This window comes from Nicotiana attenuata, unplaced genomic scaffold (assembly GCF_001879085.1).
Source record: "Nicotiana attenuata strain UT unplaced genomic scaffold, NIATTr2, whole genome shotgun sequence".
NCBI lineage: Eukaryota > Viridiplantae > Streptophyta > Magnoliopsida > Solanales > Solanaceae > Nicotiana > Nicotiana attenuata.
In genome coordinates this window covers 466008-474649 of record NW_017670587.1, presented here as the reverse complement: position 1 = coordinate 474649, position 8642 = coordinate 466008, and the positions used below count along the sequence as shown (strand labels likewise).

The following is an 8642-nucleotide window of genomic DNA, read 5'->3' as shown; positions in this document are numbered from 1 at the left end:
GCAATGTTGGTGTAACTTGCCTCAATGATTAAGAGGGCATTCAGACCATCTGTTATAGATCCCAACAAGCATTCATCCTGCGGACAAGAAACAATGTGTAGAATTAGTTTCAAATATAACATGATGCAACTTAGAAGAAAAGCTAGGAAGAATATATTATAAATGTGCTCGCACGTGCGTAAGCATTATATCTTCAGCAATATATAAAGCGCATAAGGAAAAAGAAGTAAGTTTGACAAACATATTGCATTCATAGCAATAGTTAAATTCTAGGAAGTTGTTCACATAATGACTAGAACATTATCGCTCAAATAAGTGATAGGAAGAGTACGTGAAATCAATCCCATACCAGTGAGCATGGCGTTCGATAGATGAGAAACCTCATGTTCACATCATCATCATAGATCTTTATGGCAGGAAGAGTATCGGCGTTGCTTTCTTCATCATCTTCAGGACCGGTCTCAGGCACCGGTCTCAGGCAGAGGGATATTGGTTGGGAGGATCACCAGCAGGTCAGGACCCAGCTTACCACTGATCGTCTGGCTCATCTCAGGGACAACGAGGTTCTTTCGGACACAGTAAAGCCTGAAGGATGCATGTGCAAGTTGGAAAGCATCCCAAACATGACAAGTTGCACTGCAGGACACAACCAGAAGACCTCTTGAGTCAATTCCTTAATCCTCGAGCCATACAAATGTAAAATTAAATTATGAATAAATATCATCACATTTAGCTCTCTGAGCAATGCAATGTGGAAAAGATTTCAATTGCATGATCAGCTGACTCAAAAGCAGCTACTCCCTCCGTCCCATTTTATGTGACAGTGTTTGACGGGCCACGGGGTCATAAACATTTGTGTGACTAGAAATCATCTTATTAAGGGTAAAGTTGAAAATCAAAGTTAAATATTTCTACAAAAGGAAAGTGTGCCACATAAAATGAGACAGTGGAAAATAAACATGGGGTACACCCGTTGAAGCTTGCCAAAGAAAGTCTTTTTAATTGATAAAAACCATAAAAAAGGAACAGACAGTAGTGTTTATTTGAATGATATAAGACTCTAGAGAAGGCAAAAGAGACCTTGCAACATTCAAGTAAAATAGTACGTAAAGAATGTCAGAAGAATCAATATGAAAGGTTCAATGATCAAAGCAGCAGCAAGAAAAAGCTTAATGGGAATGTACAAATCCAGATAGTTCTGTAAAAGGGTTGCATGGCCACATTATTGAAGACAACTGTTAGAACATCTCCAGTATCGCGGATACATATATCAGTTTCAATGTGTCAATTACACCATTCCTATCTTTTACCCTTTTCCATCACAAATTATTACTATCACTATTCAATTAAGAAATAAAAATTAAAACTTCATCAAGATACTCCAAAACTTTTTTTTTTGATAAGAACTCCAAAACTTATTATAATATCAGAATTTTATAATAAATAAAACTTATGCTTGATTTTACAATTCATTTTGAATTAATTTTTATTTTTAACCTTAATTTTCTTAAATAATTTATAGAGCAGAGCTTGGACAGTGCATTTTTTTTAATTTGTGTTTTATCCGGAGATTGTCATCCCATATTAACCGTGATATAAAAATAATAGCACGATAGAAATAATTACAAAATTGCTTATACCATAATTAAAAATTCAATCAAACGCAAAATAAAAGTATCCTGCATCTTATTATAACTGTCACACCTCCTTTTTCTCGAGGGGATAGGGATTTATTCCAATTAAAGTGACATTATTCGAAATAGGATTATTTATTTTATCAGAGTCACCACTTGGAATAATTTATGGTGACCCAAGTCACCGTTTATTTTAAAATCCCAAATCGATTAAATTTGACTCTTATTTATGGTCCGCGAACAAAAAATACCGGATAAGGAATTCAGTTAAAAGCGGGAGAAGGTGTGAGGCAGCAGTTAACTATTCAATTAATCGCTAGTATTTATGGAGTTTATTTAAATAAGTCGCGATGTCGTGCACTTATTGTTTTTTGTACACATTGTGAATCGCGCGAACATGTATTATTATAATTATTTGAAGTTAGGTCGGGTAACATGAAATGCACACCCGAATTGGGATTTACATATCATGATCATGCCGCGGGAACCGTACCCATAGTCACGATGATTTATTATTAATCGCGTCTAAAGCAACTAGCATTTGAATTATTTTCCTAATCTTTGAGATTATTGTAAGGCCATGAGTTTATGGAGTAAGGATAGGGGGAAGAGCATAAGATTCCTACTTAAAAGATTATTTACAACTACTATGGGAAGATAATTAATATCAGTGGTGTTTTTAAATAAAACAGGGAGGATTCGATCCGATTGATAAGGCTCTTTAAGATCGTATCGCTCACTCCAATCCAACAAAATTAACACATACAAGAAAAATAAAGACCTCACTTATATGATTGTTGCATCAATTCGTCCAGTTTGAAGGAATACATATTTTCCAAGAGAATATTGCATATGACTTAAAGTTGATACAGAATCTTAGAGGAAACCATAGCAATTCTTTGCTCAAACAAAATGAAAATTAACATTTAGAGTAGCCTTAACAGAATTACTCTTTAAGACACACATTATCATTACAAATTAAACCTCATCTTTTAATGGCTAAAGTTTGATTCACAGTAATTAAAATAAAATAAAGAGGAATTAATAGAAATGAACCTGTTAAGTGCTTCTCCTTTAATATGTAAAGAAATGTTGTTGCAACAGATTCAACAAGATGAAGGCCCGAAGAAAATACAGGAATCGAGAACCGATCTCGAACGGACACTCCAAATCGAACACCTACTTCAGCTTGACTCCATTTTTGAACCTAAATTTCTGAAACTGAAGAATGAAGAGAGCAGCGGCTGTGGTATTTTAAAGGGGCGAGTCAACTGCTTTTTGATTTTGGAATTAATGGCCGATTTTTGGGTGAAGGGGAGGGCTACTGCTCGAATTTTCTTCTGTGAAAGAGAGAGTGAAGCTGCTCGTTTTCTCTTGAGAAAAAGGGGTGGAATCGCTGATTGCTGGATTTTCAGACAAAGAGCTATACAGATCTGGAGCTAGAAACACTCTACCAATACACTTAACCTTTCAAGAAAAGAAAGTGACAATTCATGGTTATAGTGAGTATATAAATTTGGCTACTTTCTTGCAAAGGAAAAGGTTATTTGGGAAATGTGAGTTCAGCTATGGAAGTTCCAATTTTGTTTTTACCAAACCATTAAGGAAGAAAACAAGGAGTAAAGGGGGTGAGAGAGGAGCCGTGGGTGGGGGAATTTTTGGGGTTCTGCTATTTTTACATGAATAGAGGACTAGGTTTTTTGTGAAAGTACGGGTCTTATATGGTTTGGGAGGAGGAAATGGGGGCATTCGCAGATATAATCATTTTTTGGGTCATATTTTAATTTATATCCATTTTACAAAAAAACATTGCAAACGTATCTACTTTTCACGTAACTTCAAGTATATGGGCATGAAGTAGCAAAGGCAATCACGCAAACTTCAGCATTCTAGTAGACGGGTCTGAAGTAGCAAAAATTGTTGAACCAAGTGTTGTCTGAAGTTTTTGTTTGTAATTGCTGAACTTAAGCATTCTACTAGCTCAAGTTTTATTCTTTATTTGCTGAGCTTCAGCATGTTTTAGCTGAAGTTTTGTTCTATATTTGCTGAACTTCAGCATGTTTTAGCTGAAGCTTTGTTATGTTTGTGATGAACTTCAGGGCTGAAATTTGCTTTGTATTTGCTGAACTTTAGCATTCTAGGAGCTGAAGTTTTTGTTTATATTTGCTGAACTTCAGCATTCTTAGAGCTGAAGTTCTAAAACAACAATGACAAGTTGTCATTAAGATCCAGTTGCTATAATGGAATTATCAGGAAATTCAGTATTAAGAATAACCATTTTTATCTCTTTTTTGAGGGAATGAAATTTCAGATGTACTTAACGCAAAATTCATACCTTAGTGCTAAATCGTTGTGTATTTCATATTCAATCAATAATACTTACACAGAGCCTCATGTGTTTGAGAGAGAAAAGAAGAAGAGGAGGAGGAAAAGAAAGGAGAAAGAAAGGAGCGCACAGGTAGCAGGAAGAAGGAGGCGCCTGAAGTTGTGAAAATTAGGGTATATGTTAAATAATTTTAAAAATATGGGTATAGGTTAAATGGGGGCGACCAAATAGGGTGCCCCGTGCAATTTTTACAAGGGAAACTGTAATGGGCTATTGGCTATTAAGCTCAGGTTTGGCCCAATTTGAACCATGACTTGGGCATTTGAACAATGCAAAACTTTAGGAGAACTAGTCCAAATTGAATTTTCTTTCTTTTTATGTGATTTTGATTTTTTTATTGATTAATAGATGAAAAAAAATACTACTCCGAAACTTGAAATAGCAAGATAAATACTAACCACTCAAAATTTACTTATCAAACTAACATATTTTTTTTGGAAAACATTTTCTTTCTTTGTAAATGAAGATAAAGCTTATATTAAAAATGTGACTCTTTTTTATTGTTTTCAATTTTCTTAAGTAAAATATACAAAAGGAGAACTAAGATCTAAAATATGTAGATTAAACGTAAAATATATTTTCATACTAAAAAATAATGAAAAAGCTCAAATATAGTTAAAAATTAGGTGCTCAGAATAACATTATTATCTCTTCCTTGTAACTAAACATTAATCCCATATAGGTGAAGTTAAAGCTTACAAAAGAATTTGAAAGTTAGTATCGTAATTGTATTCATGCTTAAATTTCATCTATTACGAATAAAAATTTGTGATGATCCAAAGGGTCATCTTATGTTTTTAGAACTCGATTCTGTGTTCCAGGTCTTCAAGACCTCATTTTATCTCTTTTCGATTAGCGTATGTAGTCCGGGCGTATTTCCGGAAAGCTTTTATGTGGAAAATTGATGAAATAATAATTTTTGGCCTAAAAAGTTGATTTCTGTTGACTTCAGTCAATGTTTTGGGTAAACGGATCCGGACCCGTATTCTGACGGTCCCGGTGGGTCCGTAGTAAAATATGGGATCTGGTCGTATGCCCGGAATTGAATTCCGGGGTCCCTAGCCCGAGAAATGAATTTTTGATTAAGATTGTAAGACTGAAATTGTAATGGTTTTAAGAATCTGGTTAATATTTGATCTTGTTGGTATCGGGTCCGTATTTTGGTTCCGGAGCCCGGTAGAGGTCCGTTTTATGATATTTATACCTTGTCTGTGAAATTTGATGAGAAACGGGATTGATTTGACGTAATTTAGACATTTGGTTGAGAAAATAGAAGTTTTAAAACTTTCTTGAAAATTTCATGCAATTTGGTGCTAAATTCGTAGTTCTAGGTGTTATTTTTGACGATTTGATCGTGCGAGCAAGTTCGTATTATATTTTTAGACTTGTGTACATGTTTGGTTTGGAGCCCTAAGGGCTCGGTTCAGTTTCGAATAGGCTACGGGATGTTTTGAACTTAGAAAATCTAGTATTTTTGCTGCAGCAGCTGTTCTGGTGTGTCCTTCTTCGCGTTCGCAAAGCTACCCTCGCGAACGCGAAGGGTGGGCTGGTCAGGGTGAGTTTTCTTCTTCGCGAAAGCAAAGGCCTGGTCCCGAACGCGAAGTGATGGGGGTGTTACCCTTCGCGAACGCGAAGCATTGGGGACCTAGGGGAGGGGTCAGACTTCCTTCTACGCGAACGCGAGCAAGGGCTCGCAAACCGAAGGCCAAGGGGGAAAAGCCTTCGCGAACGCGATGGAGGTTTCGCAATCGCGTAAGCCTAGCAAGGCAGCTCTTCGCGAACGCGACAGTGTCCTCGCGAACGCGATGAACACTATCGCCCAATTCATAAACAGTCCCAAATCGGGACTTAGGCCATTGTTTCAAATTTTCAAAAGCTAAACGGCCTAGAGGCGATTTTCAAAAGACAATTTCTTCCCCAAAGTATTGGTAAGTGATTTTAACTACTTTCTTCCAATTACCCATTACCTTTCACGAATTTTAAACCTAAAATCTAGGGTTTTCATGGTGGAAATTGGGGATTTGAGTAGAATTAGGGATTTTTATATAATTGGGATTTAGACCTCGATTTGGGGTCGAATTTCAAAACTAATTACATATTTGGGCTCGGGGGTAAATGGGTTTTGGTCCGAACCTCGAGTTTTGACCAAGCGGGTCCGGGGTCATTTTTGACTTTTTGGGGGAAAGTTTAGGAACACTAAATTTATGCATTGTGGTTGATTCCTTTAGCAATAATTGATGATATTGCGTTAATTGTGGCTATATACGAGTGGTTTGGAGGTGGATACTAGAGGCAAAGCGGTAATTGAGCCTTGAGTTTGGCCGAATGAGCGAGGTAAGTGTTGTGGCTAACCTTAGCTTGAGGGATTAGGTGTTATTTGCTTATTTGCTACGTGTTTGGATTTTGAGTACAACGTATAGGTGAGGTGACGAGTATCTATACGTTGTTGTCGAGTCATAACATGTGAGTGAGTCTTATTCTTGGAAATATTGTATTCTTTTTATCATGTTGTTCATGTGTAAACTAGTTATTCAATGTGTTGAGAAGTGTCTTATCATGTTTTATGGAATTTAGTATTGATGGGGTTTTTATCCAAAGTTGAGATTGGTATTGTGGAACTAAGAGTTGAAGTAAGACTCGTTGTTGCCATTTCTATCCCTCTATTATTGTTGTCTCTATTTTGGTGAAGTAGAGTGATAAAGCACGAACGGTGATGCCGTTCACGTTTCTATTACTTATGTGATGTGGAAGAGTGGTAAAGCACGAAGGGTGATGCCGTGCACGTTTCTATTATTGATTATCTGGTGAGGTTGAGAGTAAAAACACTAAGGGTGATGCCGTGCATTTTACGTTTGCTGTGTTTACTTGTTATTACCGGTTCAAAGTGTACTAGCTATTTAAATTCCTCTACTGTTGTGATTCTTTATTTTTGGTACCCCATAGCATGTCTCATCCTCCCGTTAATTTCTGCTTAGCTTCTATTAATTGTTATTCTGCTAGCATATTGTTTAACTACACAAGTTTACGTATGTGTCTTGTCCTAGCCTCGACACTACCTCGGCACTTACTAGTACATAGGGTCGGTTGTACTGATACTGCACTCTGCACTTTTTGTGAAGATTTCGGTACTGGACCGTGTTGACCCGAGTTGAGTTGCTGCTTTCAGACCCACAAGAGACCCAAGGTAGATCTGTCGGCGTTCGTAGACCCTGGAGTCCCCTTCCAGTTATTCTAGTTTACAGTTTTTTTTTATTCAAAGACAGTTGTATTTTCTTTCAGCCGCTATTTGTAGTGACTCTTTGAAGTATGTAAATTATGACACCAGTTTCTGGGTAGTTGTGTATAAGCACTTGGGTTATTATGAAATTCTGCACTCTTTAATCTATTTTGGTTTAATTGCTGTTATTTACTGATTTGGTCAAGGGTTAGCGTATTAAATCTTTAATCGTTGGCTTGACTAGCATCTGAAAAGTTAGGCGCCATCATGGTCCCGACGGTGGGAAATCCGGATCGTGACAATTTGGTATCAGAGCACTAGGTTGCCTAGGTCTCACAATTCACGAACAATCTAGGTAGAGTCTGAGGCATCGGTACGGAGACGTCTGTGCGTCTGTGCTTATCCCCAGAGGCTACAGAGTTTAGGTACAACTCACTTCTATTCTCCTCCGTTGTGATATTTGATCTCTCAATGCTAATTGAACTCTCTACTCTTGTCCTTTCGCAGATGGCAAGAACACGTATCGCTTCTTCAGCGGAGCACCAGCTAGAGCCCCAGTGGCGGCTTCTACGAGGGGCAGAGGACGAGGCCAAGGCCGTGCTAGAGGCCGAGGCAGGGGCAGGGCTCAGTCCAGGGCTCGAGCAGCAGCACCAACAGCGAAGCCTCAGGTAGAATTTGATGAGGAGGCTCCAGCCCAGACCGTTCCAGCAGGGCCAGCTCAGGTTCCAAAGGGATTCATCGCTACCCCGGTACTTTAGGATGCTTTGGTCCATCTAGTTGGCCTTATGAAGAGTGTTTCTCAGGCCGACACATTTCCTATAGCACCAGCTAGGGCTGCTTATCGGGCGGATTGGGCGGTTATTTACTCTTAACGGTTTGGCTTATATCGGCTTTTAAATATATTAATCCGCTAGCCACCCGATAAGATATCAGGCGGATTGGTATCGGTTTAGCTCTTATTGGGCGGTTTATCGACCTAATTCAATCTATATTTCGTGCATTAATTGTTTGCTAACAGCCTAGCATAAAAATTCAGAAATCGAAATTTTATGTCCAATCACCTCATTCTTGAACTTCCAGTGACATAGCTAAGGCATGAATACATGCTAAAGAACGCGTTCATGCAGTTGGATTGAGCTATTGCCCCTGTTGAATTCATGCTTACTACTGCAACTAAAGCCATGCAAATTTTGATCCCTCTCGATCCCATCTTTTTGTCTTGTGATAGATATGTTTATAACCAATTTTCCCGCACAACAACTAAGGGAAAACAAAGAAAAAAATATACTAGTCGCTCTGCTTCTTTGATGGAGTGGGGGGTTGGAGATTTATATATTTTGCTAGGGGATGATTATTTGTCTTCTGATTACAGGAGGGAATACATTAGTTAACTAATAAAGATTCA

At 37.8% G+C, this 8642-nt stretch overlaps 1 long non-coding RNA gene across 1 annotated transcript; it reads right to left on the bottom strand.

The window, feature by feature from the left end:
* Positions 1-15: 15 nt before the first annotated feature.
* On the bottom strand, positions 16-3339 carry LOC109241297. The gene is made up of 3 exons (XR_002070220.1): positions 2691-3339; positions 350-636; positions 16-77 (listed from the first exon to the last, which is right to left on the bottom strand). It is a non-coding gene; the product is annotated as an uncharacterized LOC109241297 (long non-coding RNA).
* Between the last annotated feature and the right edge of the window lie 5303 nt (positions 3340-8642).